We start from the raw sequence: 21,827 nt of genomic DNA, 5'->3' as shown, positions 1-21,827 counted from the left end.
ACTTGAGGATCTGTGGGATTGAGATGTTTAGTATTCTTTGAGTTTCCTCATGTTGAACTGAGGAGAACTAATTCCCTGGGTTTCTGCAGCTGGATTACCAAAATGTTTGCTTTGAACAAATATCATGATAAATATATTCTGAGCCCTCAGGGATCCTTCAGAGGATCCAAGGGAAAGTAAGAAACACTGAAAGGTAACATAGGGAAGCATTGGCAAAATACATTTTGGAAAACATCTCCAGCTCTTTGCTAGTATTGCCCAAAGTAAGAATGATGTCTTTCTCAATATTCCATCATAGTTGTGTAGCTTTCTTCTGAAAGAAAGAGTGTGTTGAAAAATTAAAGGGATGTAGGAGAAAGGGGGCTTGTGTTTATTAGGGGAAAGGGAGCTGATGTAAGCCTTAGGTTTAGGAAGCAGGATCCCAGCTATTTAGAGCTATAAGGCACCTTGTTGTTGTTCAGTCATGTAATTCTTTGTGACTCTATGACATATAGTACTTCAGGCCTTTCTGTGTTCCACTGTCTCCCAAAATCTATCCAACCTCATATTCATTAGTGGAGCTATTTATAATTGTCTTCTGCTCTTCCCCAGTAATATGTTAGACAATTTATGATCTGAAGGACTCATAGCATCTTAATACTGTCCATGGGGTTTTTCTTGCCAAAGATGCAAGATTGGTTTACTTACAATGGATCATCTTTTGTCAGAACTCTCCACTATGATCTGTTCATATTAGGTAACCCTGCATGGCATAGCTCATTGTTTCATTGAACTAAGCAAGCCCCTGTGCTACAACAAGGCAGTGATCCAGTAGAGGTAAGATGCCTTAGAAATCATGTATTTCAAACTACATGTTTCCCCATCTTAGAAATAAGAAAAGATGTGAAACTATGTGTCTAAGGTCACAAGGGTAATGGTCAGAACTCATATGTATACAACATTTTCAAAGGACTTGACTCCAAGTCCTTGATACAGAGTTCTTGCCACTATACTATGTTGCTTTCTATATAATTAAAGTAAAGAAACATGTTGGGTAAGGAGTAAAAACAGGGACCAAAAATAAACTAATATTTGAATTTAAAATTGTGGGAACATTGGCCCATAGCCACTATTTTTGTGATTCTCTCTCAGGAAGTAGAAGTCCTTCTTTCCATGTGTGCATGAAGAAGATGATTCTTTAGACTATGTGTAATGAAAAGAGTACTGCATTTGAAATCAGGATACCTGATTTTAAATTCTGTTACTTCATCCCATTAAATCCTACTTTCCTCACCTGTATAATTAATATATACAACCCCATAGATATATATATATATATATATATATATATATATACATGTATTACTACATTATATGTACATTATATATGTGTATGTATTATTACATTATTTACATATTATATACATATTTGTGTGTATATATACACATACATAAACATATTTTTGTGTATATATAGTTATATGCACATGTATTACTACATTATATGAATGTGTTCTATATGTGTGTGTTATTACATTACACATGTGTATGTGTACATACATATATACACATAAACATATGCACATCTAACTACATAACCCAAAGTAGTTGCAAGAGAAATGCTTTTTACAATAATATTTTATTTCCCCAATTACATATAAAGACAATCTTTTCGTTCTTTTTTTTAAATTTTGAATTCCAAATTTTCTCCTTCCTTCTTCTCCCCTTCCCCTCCTCCCTGAGATCAATTCAATATGTTTTACATGTGCAATCATGCAAAACATATTTCCAAATTAGTAATGTTGTAAAAAAGACAGACCCAAAAGGAAAAAAAATGTGAAAAGTAATATGCTTCAATCTGCATTTAGACTCCATCAGTTCTTTCTCTGGAGGTAGATAGCATTTTTTCATTAGAAGATCTTTAGAATTATCGTGGATCATTGCATTGCTGAGAGTAGCTAAGTCATTCACAATTGATCATCATGTTGTCACTGCATATTCTGCTGTGTTCTGGCTCTACTCACTTCCTTTTATCTCAGTTCACGTAACTCTTTCCAGGTTTTCTCTGAAATCATTGTGCTCTTATAACACAGAATCACTCTATTACAATCCTGTACTACATACGACTTGTCTTGCCATTACCCAATTGATGGGCATCCCCTCAATTTCTAATTCTTTGCCACTACAAAAAAGCTGCTAAAATATGTTTATACAAATAAATCATTACCCCCCCTTTTAAAACTCTTTAGGATAAAGACCTAACAATAATGGTACTGTAAGATCAAAGGAATGGCACAGTTTTATAGCCTTTTGGACACAGTTCCAAATTGCTCTCCATAATGTTGGATCAATTCACAATTACACCAACAGTGCGTTGGTATCCCAATTTTCCCACATTTAGGAGAAATATTTTTCAAAGCTAAAAGCTCTATTTAAATGTATCATGAGTGTTGTTGAGCAGCATGGGAATTAAAGTCAAAGAATATAGGAATTCAGATCCTAACTCTAATATTAGCAACTCACTCAGAATTATGTACTGCTTCAGTTAATAAGTATTTATTAAATGCCTACTATATGTAAAGAACTAGGCACTAGATATACAAGAACAAAAAAACTCAAACCAAGAACAATATCTACCATTTCTTAAATTTGCATTTACTTTACTTTCTACTGGAGGAATATATACAAATGGTTAAATATAAAATACGTACAAATTAGTTTCTGGTGGAATGATAGTATCTACAAAGGGTTGTTTAATAGCTTATATTTGTTCCAAGTAAGGGATCTAGGGATTCCAAATGTTTAAGGTAATAAGGGAAAATTTTTTCAAGCATGAGAAACAGCTTGTGTTAATGCATAAAAGTAGATAAAATGTTGGGAAATAGCAAGTAAACTAGTTTGACTTGGATATAAAATGTGCAAGTAATAGATAAATGGTGAACTATAGTAGTAGAAGCAATTTCGAGTCAATAATTTCTCACAATGATGACATCACAGTTCCTTATCATACATTATTATTGTTGTTAATATTTTAGCAAACTATGGATGCCCTTCATTTACCCATGCAAATGATGTCAAGTAATAATAGAGATAATTCAAAACAATAGGTGATAAAATCAATTATTCAGATTTGGAGTTCATTGTGTCTAATTTTATCTTTCTAATAATGTTGTGTTTATCAAAGTATGTTAAAATTAGTTGGTATTCTACAGGCAAAACTAAGTAAGAGCCAGGGGAATTAAGCCAGACATGTGTTGGGTGGCAGGAGAAATTCAGCTTGGGATTCAACATTTGCCATAGGCAGTCTGCAAAGCACATTCTTGACATATGATATCTTGTCATAGGGTATACAGGTGAGGAAGGAGAAACAAGTGGGAATCCCTGAGACCTTGGGGAAAAGAAAAGAAAAACAAAGGAGCTTTCCCAGAGCTGGAAAGGAGATAAATATGGAAAATCTAGATATGATTCCAAAATGTTGTTTTCCCTTGTCTTTGCCTGTTAAGTAAAATGTCCACTTACAGCCACACTTGAAATCCTGACGGCAGCGAGTTTAACCTGGGCAGGTTTCCGAGAACTCCTAGGGAGATAATACCTCCTGTTCCAAACTTGACTAGGCAGTGATCAAATAGCATCTCTAGCAACCAAGTTCGTGATTACAGCCATTGATTGTAATTCTTTCTCTCTTCTCTTTCTTTCTTTTCTTAGAGTCCAGAGTGCCCCGGGGGAAAATTGGCTGAATCAAAGGTATAAAGACTTCTCTTTTGTTGTTTTTTGGAGAATTGTTTTTGACATGTGTGATGTTGTACTTCTATAAGAGCTACTTATAGTGAATTCTTAGTGTTTCTGGGATTCCCCATTCATTTCTGGAAGAACAAAATTGGGGGCAGAGCCAGAAGAGGAGAGGGTATTTCTGAATCTCTCCATGAAATTTCCTCACTCTCCACCTAATTCTCACTTGAAATTTTCCAAGAAAGATAAGGGAATTGGCAATCTACAGGAGCAAAGCTGGGGAGGAAAAACAAGGAAGGAATTAAAGGAGTTTTGTTGAATCTGAGATTACTCAAGAAATCCAATTTTCCTTTAGCAACGCTTATTTTGGTTCCCCTCCCCACCACGCACCTTCTCTTAGTCTTATTGGCATGGTGCTTCACTCATTGATGGGTCCATACTCAGAATAGTGTGTTCTCTGATCACATACAAATCCTAGTGTTCAGCTGGCAAGAGGGCAAGTCCCCTCATTAACTATCAACAAAGTGCCAAATGACTGGAGTCAATGAATTGTAACTAAGATCTAGAGGTAGTTGACTAATAATAATAACTGATATTTTATAGTATTTCAAGGTTTGTTTAGAACTTTACATAAATTATCTTATTTGTGCCTTAGCTTTGAGATAGTTGCTATTATTGTTGTCTATTGTTATGTTATTATTATTTTACAAATGAGAAAACTGTCCCAGAAAGTGTTAGTGACTTGCCTAGAAGGGTACAACTAGTATCCAAGATAAGACTTGACCATGATTTTCCTGACCCCAAGTCCAGCACAGTGCACTCCAGTGTGTGCTCCCTTGAACTGGCTCTAAGCTTTCAACAAATTAGAAAATCTCTTTTTCAATTCTCAATGGCTCATATAGGAGGATGATCCATTTTACAAATGAGCTAACATAAAAGCTTGCCTAAAAGGTAGCTGCTTTTTCTTGCTTAATATACTTCTAGACAATCTCTTCTTGCCATCAACTTAATCCAGCCTAACTTGCATTTACTACACACTTGTTATATGCAATACCCTATGCTAGGCATAGGGAATACAAATAAAAACACATGTAAATAGGGAATTCAAAATTAGCCGAGAGAGAGAGACAGACAGACAGACAGAAAGACATCATGATATAGTAAATAGAGGGCTGATCTTAGAAGCAAAAAGATCTGGATTCAAGTTCTGTCTCAAGTTCAAATTTTGACAGCAGTAAAAATTATTTTTATTTGTTAAAATCTATTCTCTTGGTGGTTGCCATACTAGATTTCTGTCCACAGGCAACTCATTTGATCTCTCAATGTCTCCCTTGGAAAACTTCCTAAGATTATAAGTCACACATCTGCATTAATAGATGGAGTTGCTACAAAAGGAATTCCCCACACTGATGAAGTTATAGGATTGAACCCTTCTCCTCCCCAAATTTCTTCTCAACATTTTTATCAGTAATTTAGATGGAATTATAGACAGTGGGCTTATCAGATGATCCAAAGCTACTACCCTTCCACTCCCCTTATACCAAGTCTAGCTGGTAGCAGGTGTCTTTGACTTCCTTTCTCATCCTCCACTCCATCCATTCCTGGCTCAGATTACATTCACTCCAAAGAAGAATAGATACTGGAAACTTTCCACCCAACCTTCTTACTATGCTCCCCTCCCCTTCATCCTTCTTATCTGGACAATAACTCCCTCATTCCCATCCAGATAACAATGGAGACAACAGAGAATTCCCATTCTATGCCAAACTTCTAGCCCACTTTTCAACTTTCCAACTTTCAAGTTCAACTAGTGTGATCCAGACTTCTCTGATCATACACTTCTTGCTAAGGCTCTGTCTATTCATATGGTTTGATGAGGCCCACCAATTTTTTTTTTTATCCACCCAGCCATTCTTTCATTGTAGAGGCGGTAAGTGTTCAGATATATAGTGAACTGAAAGATTTCTGAAAGATTCTATACTTTGAAGAAGCTCCTTTTAGTTAATTTGCTGACAATTTTCTTGACAATGACATAAAAATATATGTTGGAGGATAATTGAGATAGTAACACATTTCCTTAAGGTAGTTTATTCAAGGGAATTGCCTGGATTATCAATTGAAATACAGTAAATATTACCTTACCTTCAAATTGTGTTGTGGATCTCAGGGTTTTATCTCCATTGTTTCTAAGGATAACTGTATTTTGCTTTTATGTAATTTATATTTTCCTAAATTTTTATTTGTAAAACAATTTTTTCAATTAAATAACATCTTAAGTGAATAAGATAAACATCTAAAATCCCCAGAGTAAATCCTTTTACAGAAGAAAATGGAAAGACTCAGAACCTGAATTCAAATTCCACTTTCAATGTACAATCTTGAACAAGCCATTTAAATACTCTGGGTCTCAATTTCCTCATCTATAAAATGAATAAGTTGGACTAGATGACATCTGAAGTCCTTTCTATCAAGCTTTGACCTTACTTTCTAAGATAATCTAAATTGTTCCCTTAATGGTTTTTGTTTTGTAAGTTCAGGTTATTATGAATTTTTTTTTCCTATACAAAATACCTTAACCTAATCTTAAACACATATGCAACACATGTATATGCAAAATTTCCCTCACTTCTTCTAAAATTACTCCTTCTTAGTCCTCTTGCAGGAGAGGAGAAAGGACGGAGTGAGCAAAGGAAGAAGAGAAAAAAGATGATGAGACATAAACAGACAGACAGACAGACAGACAGAGGTTGAAGCATTTGGACATTTGGGTCCTAAGAATAAACTGTTTAGATATAGCTGCCTGTGTTTGGTTTATCTTGAAAACTGCTGTCCTTTGCCTCAATTAATAAAAAATAATTATTTTGCATCAATAATAATAGTAATAAATAACCTGATTAAATAGGAGGAACTTTGAGAAGTTTACCTCACAGGCTTATTCAAATAATCTGTTAGCAAAGAAATTTTAATTGCAAAGAATGAGGAGAGTTAGCTAAATAATCTATGTGAACTTCTAACAAAGTAAGAGTTCAGAAAACTAGGGAGATTGGAAACTTGGAGGAACTGGTAATAGACTTCATTGACCATTATTGGTTAAATCTTTGCTACAGTATGCTGTGAATAATATCCTAATTTCCCTGTCAATAAAACTAAGAAAGATTTGGATGTTGGATACATCTACAATGACAAAAGCCTCCCCACCTCATTTACTCTATGTCCCAACAACACATTACCTGATATTTTTTCCCAGAGCACACACAAGCAGAATAATTAGTATTGAATTACTAACAACATAAAAAAACATAATTTGAATTCCTACCTCACCTACCCCCATCACCATCCAGCTAAGACATGGACCAAACAACAGTGGAATAGAGTCAATTCATTGGATCTTTTCAAGAGCTACAATTATGGCAGGGTATCTGGAGCTCTATCCAGGGTACTTAAGCATCCAAAAAAAAAAAAAAAAAAAAAAAGGAATAGAGCTTCACTCTCACATCCAACTATCCATACAAGCCTGTGCTGCACTGCTGCCCTTTTCCCCTAAGACTCCATACTAGTCTCTACTAGTCTCCATAATGGACTTCTATATCCTTTGCCTTCAGATTCTTTGTCACTAGTCTCTCGTAAAATTAACCCACTTATTTTTGGAGTTCCTTCACCAAAGGCTCAAACTAGTTGATTGGTTATTGAATTCAAATTAAACTTTTAGTCCCTAATATCTACTGGTTGATTCTAGATAACAAATGGTGTTTCACCTTCACATCCAGACAAAAAAAAATCCTGCTTATAGCTCTCATAATTATGATCTTATATTGCTCATTCAGCAAAATCATATAGATACTAGACAGTGAGTAAGGAAGGCCTTATCAATTAGTTTTTTCAGCTGTCCTCAGTATGTCCTCACTAACTCTTAGTTTCCTTGATGAAATCTTTGTCTTGTTCTATACTGTTCTATACTGTGCGCTTTTTGTGCACAGTACAAAAAGCTAGGTTTGGGACATTTTTTACTGTGTTGAAATAGGAAAGTGGGAGAAAATGGGCATGTATATATGGACACCCTTAAAAAAGGACCTCTCTGGCTGTGTACAAAAACTCTGGGTCTGTGTTTTCCCTGGTATATTAATTACAATCAGTGAGCAAGCTTTTCCAAGTTTGTTAAGCTTGGACAGAGTAATTTATTATGCCAGTTTTGGTGAGCAAGAGGTGGGTCATGGTGCATAAAACAAAATGCAGATCTTTCTTAGACCACAGTCATTCCATCTGCTTCTTGGTGAATAGCTTTATCCAAGACTGATATCAGAAGAAAAAGAGAAGCAGTAAGGGTAAAAAGAGAAGAGACCAAAATAGGCTTGTAATTCTTTACAAAGAAAGAGTAGTGAGAAAGTGTTATGTGAGAAAGTTTTCCCATGTCTTATGACCTACCTGCCTTCTGAATTTAGGGGTTAAGGTGAGGGTGGGGGTGGGGAATGTAAGAAAGAGCACAGTAAAAAAGGTGAGTATCTTAGTGAATCAATGACTAGATAATGTTGAACTCTTAGATCTTAGATGAAAACTTCCATTCCTGAAAGCTCTTCTAAACATTTGATAGAACAAAGAAATCTCGATCTTTTGAAGGGAAACTTTATCATGCCTGAAAAAGGAATCCTTGATTTATTTGTTCATTATATTGCCAAAGTCCCACCTTCTGAGTTCTACTATAATGGCACATCTCTAGCATTGTTATGGTGTCATCTTGCTGACCTTGCTGTGGCAGGAGAAAGCCAGGTGAGTAGAGTACAATGTCAAAAAATCTTGGTTCGCTAGATTCTGTAGCACATGAATACCTGTTTTATCTATATTACATCTTAGTGATACTCTCACTTATGTTTAACAAGCATTTATTAAGTGCCTAAATGTATGTCAGGCAATGTCCTAAGACATGGAGATTCAAAAAGGAAGTATTCTCTAACCTCAATGAACTCATATTCTCCTAGAAACTATGTAATGGTTCACATATGTGGACACTAAGTAAATATATGTGTATATGTGTACAAGCATTTTTAAAGCCTAGGCACTGAGTATAAAAAGAAAAAAATAAAATAATCTCTGCACTCAAGGAACTTCTATTAAGGAAAGAAAGAGAAAGAAAGAAAGAAAGAAAGAAAGAAAGAAAGAAAGAAAGAAAGAAAGAAAGAAAGAAAGAAAGAAAGAAAGAAAGAAAGAAAGAAAGAAAGAAAGAAAGAAAGAAAGAAAGGAGGGAGGGAAGGAGGGAAGGAGGAAGGAAGGAAGGAAGGAAGGAAGGAAGGAAGGAAGGAAGGAAGGAAATGTGTATTCTATCAAGGAACATAGATAGATAGATAGAATAAGTACAATACAAAATAATTTTCAGGAAGATAATTGTGGGGGAAAGAGATACTTCTTGGAATTATGGACTGGAAAATAATGTCCTGGACCAAAGCCAGAGGAAAAACTCTATCTTTGTTCCACGCCACTAGCCAGAATTGTTTTCACTTACAGATGAACTAATAGGAAAGAGAGACAAAAGCAGCAGCATTGCAAAAGGCGGGGTTCTCAAAATTTCTTTGATCACATACCTCTAAAATTTTTTGAGCAGCATCTTACTGTATGTATACATGCCTATTTGTAAATTACATACATATACCACAGTACTACTAATAATAAAAAGTATGAGATGAAAATGAAATAATATTTGATTCTAAAATCAATAGAGAATCACTGTAGGTTATTAAGGAAGTGACTTAGTCATAATTATGTTTTAGGAAAATCACTTCAGCAGCTATGTTGAAGATGAACTAGAGTGGGGAAAGACTTGAGGCAAGGAGGCTAGTAAGAAGATCATTACAATAATTTAAACAAGAAGTGATGAGGCTCTGGACAAGGGTGATGGCTGGGTCAGTAAAGAAAAGGGAACAATTATGAGAGATGTTGTGAAGATGAAAATGACAAGATTAACAAATGAGTGCCTACATGGAGTGGGGAGCATGCAAAGTCAAAATAACATTAAGTTTATGAACTTAGGTTAATTGGAAAGATGATGATGATACCCTCAGAAGTAATAGAGTAATTTGGAAAGAAGTTTGGGTTGTGTTGGTGGGAAAGCGATAACATGATGAAAGCTATGAAGAACAAAATAAAACTATGCCTGCTCATTCTATGCAGCTTACTCTACTCCACCCCCCAAAAAAGGGGGGGGGGGAAGTGAGGCACGAATTTATTATCAGTCATTGCCTGGAGCTTTCCTCTAAGAAGTTGCTGTTGTTGTTGCTGCTGCTGCTGCTGCTGCTGCTGCTGCTGCTGCTGCTGCTGCTGCTGCTACAAGGTGATTTAGGAAGGTAGAAGATAAGTGTTCTAGAGTACTGTGGGGGCAATTTTTTTTCCAATGGCACTTGAACAGCTACTGTTGTGAGTACCTAGATAGTAACTTGATTGCTGGCAGGGAGATGGGGGAAACTGCTTATATTCCTTTCCTTTGATTGGTTGCTAACATGCTCCTTAAATTCAGGCTATGATCCCTGTTTTGGATACCTTAATAGCTGTGTCACCATAGGTAAATCATATATGCCCAATCAGCCTCAGTTTCCTTATTTGTAAAATGGGAATACTAATAGCACCTATTCACAGAGTAGTTCAAAGGAGATGATTCATATAAAGTTGTGAATTGCTATTAACTGTTACAAAAAAAAGGTATGAGAGAATATATGAGACATGTGTAAGTGTAATATTCCCCCATCTTGCTTTTGTTGATTCTGATCAGTTCTAAATATAGAACTGATTATTTCTAAAACCACTAACCAGGATGCTGAATTAGTTCTGAGTTCAGCATTGATCCTGAAGTTTGCAAACATCTCCATGGGGTTCAAGATTTATTTTGACTAGGCAGATGGTTCATAAGATTGCAAAGGTCTGTTCTAGCTCTGATTCTAAATTGATCCACTCCTAATTCCTGCTTCTTCACCTTTCTTTATAGCCTGTGAGGCTCAGTGCCTGAACTGGGCTCACTATAGCTAGGGAGGGCAAACATTCACTTATCATGTAGACTATGGATATATAAAAAGTTCAAAAAACATAGTTTCTGGGCATTTTATTAATCATTTATTAATCAGTCAAATAATTGATAAAAGGTGTTGTGGCACTCTCAAATGCCAAAGACCCCTCATAGAACCACTCAGTACTTATATGCCTTTGGAAGAGTGAGTGTTCTTGAGGGTGGTAATCAATTCTGATTGGTTAACAAGTAATGACAGAATGAATATTACAGTGAGAGGTAGGCTTATTCTAGTGAGAGTCTGGAGAATATGACTCTGGTCACTCAGTCTTGGTCAAAGAATTTTATCTATACCCATATCACCCCAGTTTAGGGCAATCTAGACAAAAAGTAGAACCAACTTCCATTCAGACATGTCTGACGAAAGCACTTTGGGCCAGAACCCACTAATTCACCTAAACTAGTTTTCCTGGTTGGGTGGGATCTGAACAAGATTGAAGAGAATTTTAAAGAACATGGAAATAGAAAGGGAAAAAACCTGAATTCCCCACCAATAAATGGTTATTAATATAAGAAAGAAAAAAATCATTTCTCTCAATTGGGACTGGTAACTATGGTGCTGATCTGGCAAAGGAACTTAGAATTCTAGACCAACTTTTTTGCTACCAATGTAGTCTTAAACAAGTCACCTAATTTCTCCAAACCTCAGTTTTCCCATATGTTAAATAAATGGCATAAAGTAAATGATGTCTGAGGTACTTTCCAGCTCTGAATTTTATGAGTGAAAATGAAAACACAAAAGGTAATATGGCATAGTGCATAACCATCAATAAGTTATATAATCTCTCAGTACCCCTAGGCAACAATAAAAAGACTATAAAGTATAGAAAAGTTTTTCCTTCAAAGATTTAAGAATTCTGATCAATGCAATGACCAAATATGATTCCATAGAGCCAGTAACAAAGAATACAGTCTACCTCCTGACAGAGAAATAATGGGATAAATATGGAGAATGAGATATATATTTTTGAATCTAATTTATATTTGACTATGCATATTTGTTAGATTTTTTATACTTTTGTTTCTAATACAGAAAGGGGAGGGAGAAAAATAAATTTTAAAAATTTATAATTTAAATAAATTATAAAGTAAATAAATAATTTAAAATTTTTGCTATTGTGCATTGTGATAAAGGAAGTTTTCATACTAGAGGGTCCCCACATTCACAAATCAGGACCAAAAAGGAGATAGAACCTATAAACTCTTAGAGAATAAGATACTTATTTGCTCCTAGCTAAGGCATGTGTACCTTTACATACTGAACAATTTAATTATGCAAATGATTCATCAAGAATCATTCATGCTTCATTCGGTATTTGCTTGAGTTAAAAAAAAATCTTTCTATTAATTTGCTTTAGAGTGAAGAATAACAAGGAGATAGTAAATGGATAAGGACAAACCTCTGACTGCTATTTCATTATCATCTTACCTGTTATCCTTTACTGTACTTATATGGGTATAAGGATATTTACTTGGTCTTTCACTAATGGGAATATTGACTGTATATGGGTTTATCTAAAGCCTAGGAAACCAGGTCTACCCTGTACCTAGAGAAATTGATGGAGTAAGTGATTATTAATAATACTTAGTTTCAATAGTATTGGCTCTCTCTCTCTCTCACACACACACACACACATACACACACACACTACTTTGAGATTTGTGCAAGTCCAGCAGTTAAAAATTCTAGACATCTAGCTGGTTAAGCACTTCAGGAGAGTACCTAAAGATTCAGAAACATCATGTCATACCTATACCTCCAGGCTGTGCTTAGATTCTAAGTATTCTTTTCACCTGCTGACATCAGGATAATTCTTCTACATCCACTGATATTCTCTCTGGACTAATTTCTCAATGATTAACAAACTTTACTTCTTATTCTCCCAATCCCTGTGATATTGAACTGCCAAAGAGCAAACCTCCTCTTAATCCTGCACTTCCCTTGTCTCAGTTTCATCTATCATAACTCTGTCCTCTCAATATATCCCATTCCATATTTGAGACCTCTTCAACAGTACTCTCTGGAACTTCTAATCTGAAATGAAGAAATTTGCTTTCATTTTAGACTTTTTCCTCTCATATACATATTCTCACTGAAACCTGCTTATCCTCAAGTACATGTTATCCTATAGTTCCACTATCTGAACCCATGAACCAAAGAAAATTCCCCATTTTCTTTGAGAACCACTTCATCCGCTTTTTATAATTGGCCTCAGAATTTAGATTCCTTTCTTTTTGTCGGAGTTGATGTTTTTAAACAGTTTTTAAGGAAATGAATAAACTTCTTTGGATTGTATTGGTTTTAGTTTTTTGGTTCTTTAAGACACTAACAGGACTGTATATACTTTTGTAAAAATTCTGTATTGTCTCTGTGTTAGATGTAAAATAACCATGAGAAATGGATTTTACATTCAGAATCACTAGGCTTTACGTGTTGTTTTTCCCTGAAATATTCTTCACTCTCACTTCATTGATCTACTCAACTCCCATGATCTATTTACCTACTTCATAGAGTACATACCTCAGCTACATAGTTAGATGGGTCAGTGAATAGAGAACTGCACCTGGAGTTAGGAAAGAACAATGTTCAAATCCTTCTTCAGACATTCACTAGATATGTAAATCTAACTAGGTCATTGAACTTCTCTCAAACTCAGTTTCCTCATCCATAAAATGCAAATAATAATAGCCCCTACTGTCCAGGGTTGTTGTAAGAATAAGATGATATTATATTTGTCTTTTGATAGTTTTTTATTTTTCCAAATACGTGCAAGTGTATTTCAATATTCACCTTTACGTTCCAAAATTTTCTCCCTTTCTTCCCCCTAAAATTTCCCCCTAAAATTAGATCAAAAAGGGGAAAACACAAAAACAAACAACAAAAAGATAAAAATACTGTGCTTTGATCCACATTCAGTCTCTATAATATCTCTCTGGATGTGGATGAATCTTTCCATCCCAAGCCTATTGGAATTACTTTGAATCATTTCATTGTTTAAAAAAGCCAAATCCATTACAGTTTATCACATAATCTTCTTGTTGCTGTGCACAATATTCTCCTGGTTCTACTCACTTCACTTAGCATCAGTTCATGTAAATCTTACTAGCCTTTTCTGAAATCAGCCTGCTCATAACATAATATTTGCTCTGCAAACTTTAAAGCACTATGTAAATGCTATCAATAATTATTATCCTTGATTTTGCCATGTGCAACAAGCACTCCATTTTTATCATCATGATTTCTGAAATTTCTTTATCTGATTATAATCTCCTTTCATCTTATCTATCTGTATGTTACACTCCAAAACCTCTACGCAGACTTGGAGACCTTTATTTCAGACTTTTCCCAGATAATTACCTTCACTTTTATTACACTGTCTTCCTTTTCCAGTCTCAAAAGTTTAGTGAACCAATTCAGCTCTATACTATCTTCTATTCCTAAATCACTTGTTCACTTGTCCTATTACCACTTATGCCTTGCCAAGCTCCAATCCTGAATTACTCCCACCACTTACCTTCCTTGCTCCTACTCACAAACTGAGAAATTTAGTTATATAGAAGTCATATAACAATGCTGACTAAGTTCACAACAAATGCATTATCTAGTCCTCTACTCTATCAGCTGAGGATCTTGACATACTTCATACTGAAGGCCATTCATCTCAACTCTTTTTTTCTCCTCATCTTACAGTTCCTCTTAATTATCTTATAATTTTTTGACACCATCAGCCACTATTTATGCTTTTAGTTTGGTCTTTGATGAAGAAATGGTCTTTTTTCGTCAGCAAGAATAACTATTCTATGTGTACTCTTGATTCCCCTCCTATATTTTTATATAGATTTCCCCTATTATCCTCTTTCTCTTTTCTTAATTCTCTTCCTATATACTGATTTCTTCCATGATGTTCCCAAGTCTCTCCCATCCTTAAAAAATCCTCACTAGACTATATTATTTCTTGCAACCTATTATTCTATACCTCTCCTTCCTTTCTCAGGTGAACTCCTTAAAAAAGCTATCTATATGAGGTACCTCTGCTTCTTCTCTTTTCACCCTTTTCTAAATTCTTTTGTGTTATCAGGGCACACAAATTATGAGGAAATGTTTTTAATAACAGAAATACCAAACATATCCTTCCAACCATATCACAATGAAAATAGTGAATAATACAGGAACCACAAGCAAAAGGCATAGACATAAATGGAAATTTGATGAAAACCTAAATGAAATTTAGACCAAAGAAGAAATCAAAGAAACAGTCAATAGCTGTATGAAAGAAAATAATAATAAGACAACATATCAAAATTTCTCCATTGAAATTAAAGCAGTTCTTAGAGGAAAAATTATATTCCTAAAACACACTAATATAATAGGGAAAAATAGGATTAATAAAGTGAATTGCAATTTTAAATTAGAAAACAAGCTAAAAATGAATAAAAAGAAGGAATCTTGAAAATTCAATGTGAAATAGATAAACTAAATATAAAAGATTATGATATTGAAATCAAAACTGAAAACTTATCCTTTGAAAAGAAAATTGATAATCCCTTAGCCAATCTGATTTTTTAAAAGAGAAAGGAAAATAAAAATTAATAAAATAAGATATAATCACAACAAATTCAGAAGAAATAAAAGAATCCTCAGGATCTATTATACATAGTTATATGCCAGCAAAATAAAATTCAAAAGAAATATAGGATTATCTTTTTAAATATTTTTAATATTCAGATTAAGAGAACAAACTTTGAAAGAACAATTAATACATACATATACTATACAAAATATTCCCAAAACTGAGAAAGAAAGTTGTTAAGTCCAAGCTAGCTCCCAGCTCCTTGGAGGCCTCAGGATCAGCTAGAGTCAGGATAAGTAAAAGTCCTTGGTCTTTAGGGGTAGAAGCAGGCAAACTGCCAGGAGTTTTGCCAAAGATCTCTTCTTGATTCTGGAGTCCAGAATCTCCACCTTTCTCCTCCTCTTCTGCCACCAAGTAAAATCTCACCTCTCTGACCCCACCCTCTAATCCTTGCCTATGATTATCTTAACATCAAACACTGAGCCAGCACCAATAGTGAGAAGAGCCATTTTTCCAAACATATGCTAATAGAGTCATAGTCTCATATTGAATAGGTAATTATTCTTAAGTGCTTGGTTCTCTAGTTCAAGTACACCTTTTCATAGTTTCAGTCCTTTATAGAAAGTATTCTACCAAACTCGTTTTATGAAACAAAAATAGTCATAATTCCTAAGACAGGGTAGGATAAAGCAAAGAAAGATAACTACATGTCAATATCAACAATGAATGTTGATTCAACAATTAAATAAAATCCTGGCAAAAATAGTATATAAATCTGTTTTTTTTAATTATTCATCATGTATACTATAACATATTTAACATATATAAAACTGAGGGCCATCTAGGGAAGGGGCTGGAGAAAGGGAAGGGAAAAGTTGGAATAGAAGTGAGTGCAAGGGATAATGTTGTAAAAAATTACCCATGCATATGTTCAGTCAATTAAAAGTTATAATAATGATAAATAATAAAAACATTATTTTAAAAAATTATTCATCATGATTCTTAGATTTCTACCAGAAATGAAAAGTTGAACAACTTGATCATCACTTCACAATCATTGCTATAAGATACTCCTTAAAGAAATAAAAAGCTATTTAACTGGAAGCATAATGCACATGGTTGGGCCAGGCCAATATAATAAAAATGATGATACTATTGGAATTAATTTAAAGATTTTGTACTATACTTATTAGATAACAGAAATAGTTTAAAAGACTAGACAAAAAGGACTAGCAAAATTTATTTGGGAGACACAAAAAATCTAGGCTTTTAAAGGAAATAATAATTTAAAAAATTAGGAATGAAGGAGGAATAGCTTATCCAGACTTCAGATTATATATAAACCACTACTTACCAAAATAATTTAAAAAAAAATAGAAAGGTTGGGGCAGCTAGGTAGTGCAGTTTAAATCTGGTCTCAGACACTTAACACTCCCTAGCTTTGTGACCCTGGGCAAGTCACTTAACTCCAATTGTCTCATCAAAAAATGAAATAAAATAATAAAAATTAAAAATAGGAAGGTTAATCAGTGCAATAGACCTGAAAAGGAAAAATCAGATGTAGCTGAATTTAATACCCTGAAAACCTAAATAAGTGATAATAGCTACCATTTATGTAGCACTTCAGGATTTGCAAAATTATTTATAAATATTATTTTGTTTGATCTTTACACAAACCTTAACAGGTAAATGCTATTATTCTCCTCATTTTACAATTGAAGAAATGCAGTAGTCTATGTACAATACAACCTGGCTTCTTCCTTCTTTTCTAACCTTCTTACAAATTACTCATCTTGTTGCACTCTACAATCCAAGCAAACTAGTCTACTTTCTGAATCTTACACACATTATTCATCTTCCATTTCTATGCTTTTGGCCATTCCCAAAATTAGAATGCTCTCCCTCCTCAAATCTGCCTGTTGGACATAATGCTTCCTTGGTTTCCTTCGAAGTTCAGTTCATCCACCATGAATCCTTCCTGAAACTCCTTGTTGCTAGTGTTTTCTCTTCCAAAACAACCTTGTATTCATTTGTATATATTGTATATATTTGTGTAAGTATATGATCTTCTCTTTATTATTAGGCTCTTTGGAATGTTATTTCACTTTTGTCTTTGTGTTCTCTACTGAGAATACTTTGCAGTTCCCTGTTTATAGGAGGTATTTTAGAAACATATGTTTTTTTCCAAAGTACTTTATACATCATCTCATATGATTACCCCCATTTTACAAAGAAAGAAACCAAGACCACAAGAGTAGCCTGCCCATAATTACATAGCTAGCAGTTGTCAGAGGCCAGATCCAATATTTTGCTTTAGGAGAGAACTTTACATTTTACAAAGTGTTTGCACAGTTGCTCATTTGAGACTCACAACAAATGTAGGAATGAGATAATTTTACATTGAAAAATAATTCAGAGATCATCTAGGAAAGATATAATAGGTTATTCCAGTATTATACAGAAGGTTAGACAGGATAGGGACTTGATCTATGTGATTGGGGGGGGAGGGGAAATAGAGTGCTCCAAGGTAAAGAAATTCGCTCTCTTAAAGCAGATCACCACCTTCTCCAAATTTTTGAGGGTACTTAGGGTTTAAGTGACTTGACTAGGGTCACAGAACCTGTATATGTCAAAAGAAAGACTCCCATTCAAGTTTTCCTGATTTTAAGAGTAATTCTCTACCTGTATTGCCTCTCACCTTACAGATGAGGAAATGAAATCTCATAGAGGGTTTTAAGCAAGTTCTGTAATGTCACAGTCCACTTAGCAGTAGAATTAGAATTCAAATCCAAACCTCCTGGTTCCAAGTCTATCATCTATTCATTTCATTATGGTGCCAGTTATGTTTCATTTTGGGGGAGTAAAGGACTCCATCACCTTCCAGGAACAGGACCCTGTATAAATGTAAATTAAAATAAATCTGAATATTAATCATTTCCTTCTCTTTGCCAGTCTTATTCTTCTGTTTCCTCCTTCTGCTACTTTTGTTTCCCTTCTTTCCTCCATATTTTCTTTCTTTCACTTCCTCCCCCCTCTCTCTGCTGAGGCTGTTTTTTTTTTTCTTTATCTTCTTAACTTCCTTCTCCCTGTGCTGAATTATTGAGAATGTTGTTTTCTTGAATTGCTCTGCTAGAGGTTAGCTGTCAGAGCAGCTGAGCTTTGAATATGATCATGGGCCAGGAAAATCTGAATGGGCCTAAGAATCACCTTCCCAGGAAATCCCAGGGGCATCTCCCATCCAGACTCCTTATTTCTTTGCTCTCCATCATTTTTGTTTATTCATTGGTGCTGGCAATTAGTTCGGTGATCTCAGACTCTCTCTCTCCCTGTCTTATTGTTTCTGGTCTGGATAGTCTTGGATTTAATTTGAGATAAATTTGTTGTTAAGCTAAAATGTGGAATCTGTATGAATCATAGATTCTCTAGTGAGAAGTGGGCAGAAGCAGAGAGAAGAGGTGTTTTTTAACTTGGAAACTTCTTGTTTATACTTAGCAGGATCCAGAGTCATAACTAGCAATTCTGGTGCCCAGGGCAAACACAATAAAACACACCTGGAGACAACAAATACAAAAGCAATCAACAGATTAGCTTTTCAAAGCAAATTCATGTATAAGGGGGACATGTTTTGTATCTCAAGACACAAGGACCCATTGGAAAGGGGAAACTCAAGGACAATGGGAATGCCTATTCCCATTGATGGTGAACCTGGGACAACAGAAAGTAAGTGCTAGGAAGACTACCATTTGGGGAGGGAACAATTTGAGACTGGACTAGAAAAGAGCTCATGAGGTGGCCACCCAAGGATCCATCTAGAAACTTCCTGTTTTAAATCATTATTCTTTCTAAAAAGGTAGTAAACTCATTTGGTTCTACACCTGAAGGAATGTATTATCTGCACCCTTTAATTTTCAGCAAACAGCACAGATTCCTGGTTTGCCACTTTTGTTACAATTTTAGCAAGATCTATACTCATTCCTTAGGACTTTCCAGAGCAGCTAACTAATCCACTGAAGACATTTCGATATTATCTATTTGGAGTTGGGGTTCGTAATTATTTTTGCATCATGGACTCTTATGGAAGTCTGGTTAAAATCTATGGACCATTTCCCAGAATAATGTTTTTAAATGAATAAAACAAAATACTTGTAACTATAAAGGAAACCAATTATATTGAAAAAACTTGTCAATTTTTAAAAATATATATTCATGGTCTTCAGGTTAAGTAAGAACCCCTTGTTTTACACTAAAAGTATCACATACAGGAGGTATTTCCTTGCTTGAAAGTACTTTGTTGAGGCAATATCAATAGACTTGTGATAGAAAGTGCCATCCACACTGAGAGAACCATAGAGACTGAATGTGGATCAAAGCATAGTATTTTCATCTTTTTATTGTTGTTTGTTTGCTTCGGTTTTTTCTTTCTCATGCTTTTTCCCCTTTTGATCTGATTTTCTTGCACAGCATGATGAATATGAAAATATATTTAGAAGAATTACACATTTAACCCATATTGGACAGCTTGCTGTCTGGGGGCAGAGAGAGGAAGGGAGAAAAATTTGAAACATAAGGTTTTGCAAAGGTGAATGTTAAAAACTATCTTTGCATGTATTTGAAAAAATAAAATATTATTAAAATAAGTGAAACATTAAAAAAAGAAAGAACCTTTAGTGTATTTACAAGGTAAGACACAATTACTTTGTATAGTCACCTCTAGAATTTAACCAAGTATGACTCTTTACTGTTGAGAAAATGATGAGCAGAGCAGCTAGATAGCATAGTAGGTAGTGTACTGACCCTGGAGTCAGGAGAACCTGAGTTCAAATGCAGCCTCAGGTACTTAACACTTTCAGTTGTATGACTCTGGGCAAGTCACTTCACCTCAATTGCCTCACCAAAAAAAAAAAAAAAATAAGAAGAAGAACTTTTAAGTGTCAGTGAAGAATATGGTAGAAGAGAATGTGATGAAAGAAGACTTCAGGCTTGTCGTGGTAGAAACCAGGCCTCTATTATCTGGGGAGGGCAACTTTTCTAACCATCTCCAGAATCACAGGGCACAGAGATGTTCTTATCTTTACAATCAAAGATGCTGATGGCAAAAACAGGCCTCTAGGATATAGCAAGGGCATAGTAGAATAGGGGAGGAATCAGAGAGCTTAGACACAAAAGGAAAACCCAGTTACCAGCTGAGAGGATTAGAACAGGGACTACCTCCTACATTCAAAACTCCTCCAACTCAGAGGAAAATCTCTTTTCAGGATTTAACTTAATCAGCAGAAAAATGCTTACAACAACAACAAAAATCTGCTTTTACATCCAAGGTTGCTCAACTCGCAGTTCTAAAATCAGTGTCACTTAGTGCCCTAAAAGGCTTTGTTTCCTAGGTAGCTATGATGTTTATGACTGACCAAGCCATAGTCCCTGTGTGAAGGCTAGAGGTTGGGGGTAGAGGGAGATTAGGAAGGTTAGGAAGATTATCATTGAATAGCTAGTTATCATTAATAGATCCCTTCTAATCCCAAATCCATATCCTGAAGGTATCCTAAATTCCCTCTACTCCCCTATAAAAAGTCCTTCCTCAGTGGGCATGCTGTTCTCTTCACCATTCTTCCCAAATATCACATTCATTTCTACCTCCCCAGTTGTGTAGTTCTCTAAGCCAGGAAAGCACTCAGCTATTCACAGCCCTTCCTAAATCAGACTCATTCTTCAAAATCTATCTCCCTAAAATCTTCCTGAGTTTTGCCCCTGAGTTCATCCTTCTGACCATTTGTTGTTGCTCTTAGAATAGCATCCTAGTATAGTCTAAGATCTTTCTCTTCTCTCTATTACTTCCTTCTGTCTCCTAAGGTCTAGAAAACTTGGACAGTACTAGAAATTAAAAAAAAGGAAACAGATCAAAAACAAATTATCTTAAAGAAATAAAGAATATGGATAAAAGGCAAAGTGCTTTAGTAGAAAGCACACTGGATATAGAATTAGAGACTGTTGTTCAGTTGTTTTGATCATGTAGGTCTTAATGGCCTTATTTTGGGGTTTTCTTGACAAAGATGCTGAAGTAGTTTGCCATTTCCTTCTCTAGCTCATTCCTGAGGAAACTGAGGCTAACAGTATTAAGTGACTTGCCCAGAGTCACATAGCTAGTACATATTGAAATTAGAAAGAGGAGTCTTCCTGACTCCATGCCCAGAACTCTTATTTACTGTGCCACCCAGCCATCCCATAAAATGCTAGCTATTATTGTTATTAAAGAAAAAGAGATAACATTTGGAAACAGACTTCTCATTGATTTTGAAAATTAATTGAAATGTTGATAGCCTAATGATATACAAAATTGATTTCACAAATTAATATACACATATGCCAATGAAAATTGATATTTTCATAATAACTGCAACCATCTATATCTTTACCTCTCATTTACCCACCCACCTAGGTCCATCAGCTCAGATTCAAAGGCTAAATAGCTAATTTCACTACTGTAGCTTCAATTCCCTCCTCAGGAA

General features: G+C 35.0%; 1 protein-coding gene across 8 annotated transcripts in view; it reads left to right on the top strand.

Annotated features, from left to right (window-relative positions):
• The window catches only part of RBFOX3 (RNA binding fox-1 homolog 3), a 942,623-nt gene that overhangs the window by 680,695 nt on the left and 240,101 nt on the right, over nt 1-21,827 (top strand). For all 8 annotated transcript variants that reach the window (XM_031968497.1, XM_031968495.1, XM_031968493.1 and 5 more), the window contains one exon: nt 3,685-3,723. The gene's annotated coding sequence lies outside the window, so the exon portion shown is untranslated. The remainder of the gene's footprint in view (nt 1-3,684; nt 3,724-21,827) is intronic.

The sequence above is a fragment of the Sarcophilus harrisii genome, chromosome 4, assembly GCF_902635505.1.
Source record: "Sarcophilus harrisii chromosome 4, mSarHar1.11, whole genome shotgun sequence".
Taxonomy (NCBI): domain Eukaryota; kingdom Metazoa; phylum Chordata; class Mammalia; order Dasyuromorphia; family Dasyuridae; genus Sarcophilus; species Sarcophilus harrisii.
This window is presented reverse-complemented; position numbering and strand designations above follow the sequence as displayed.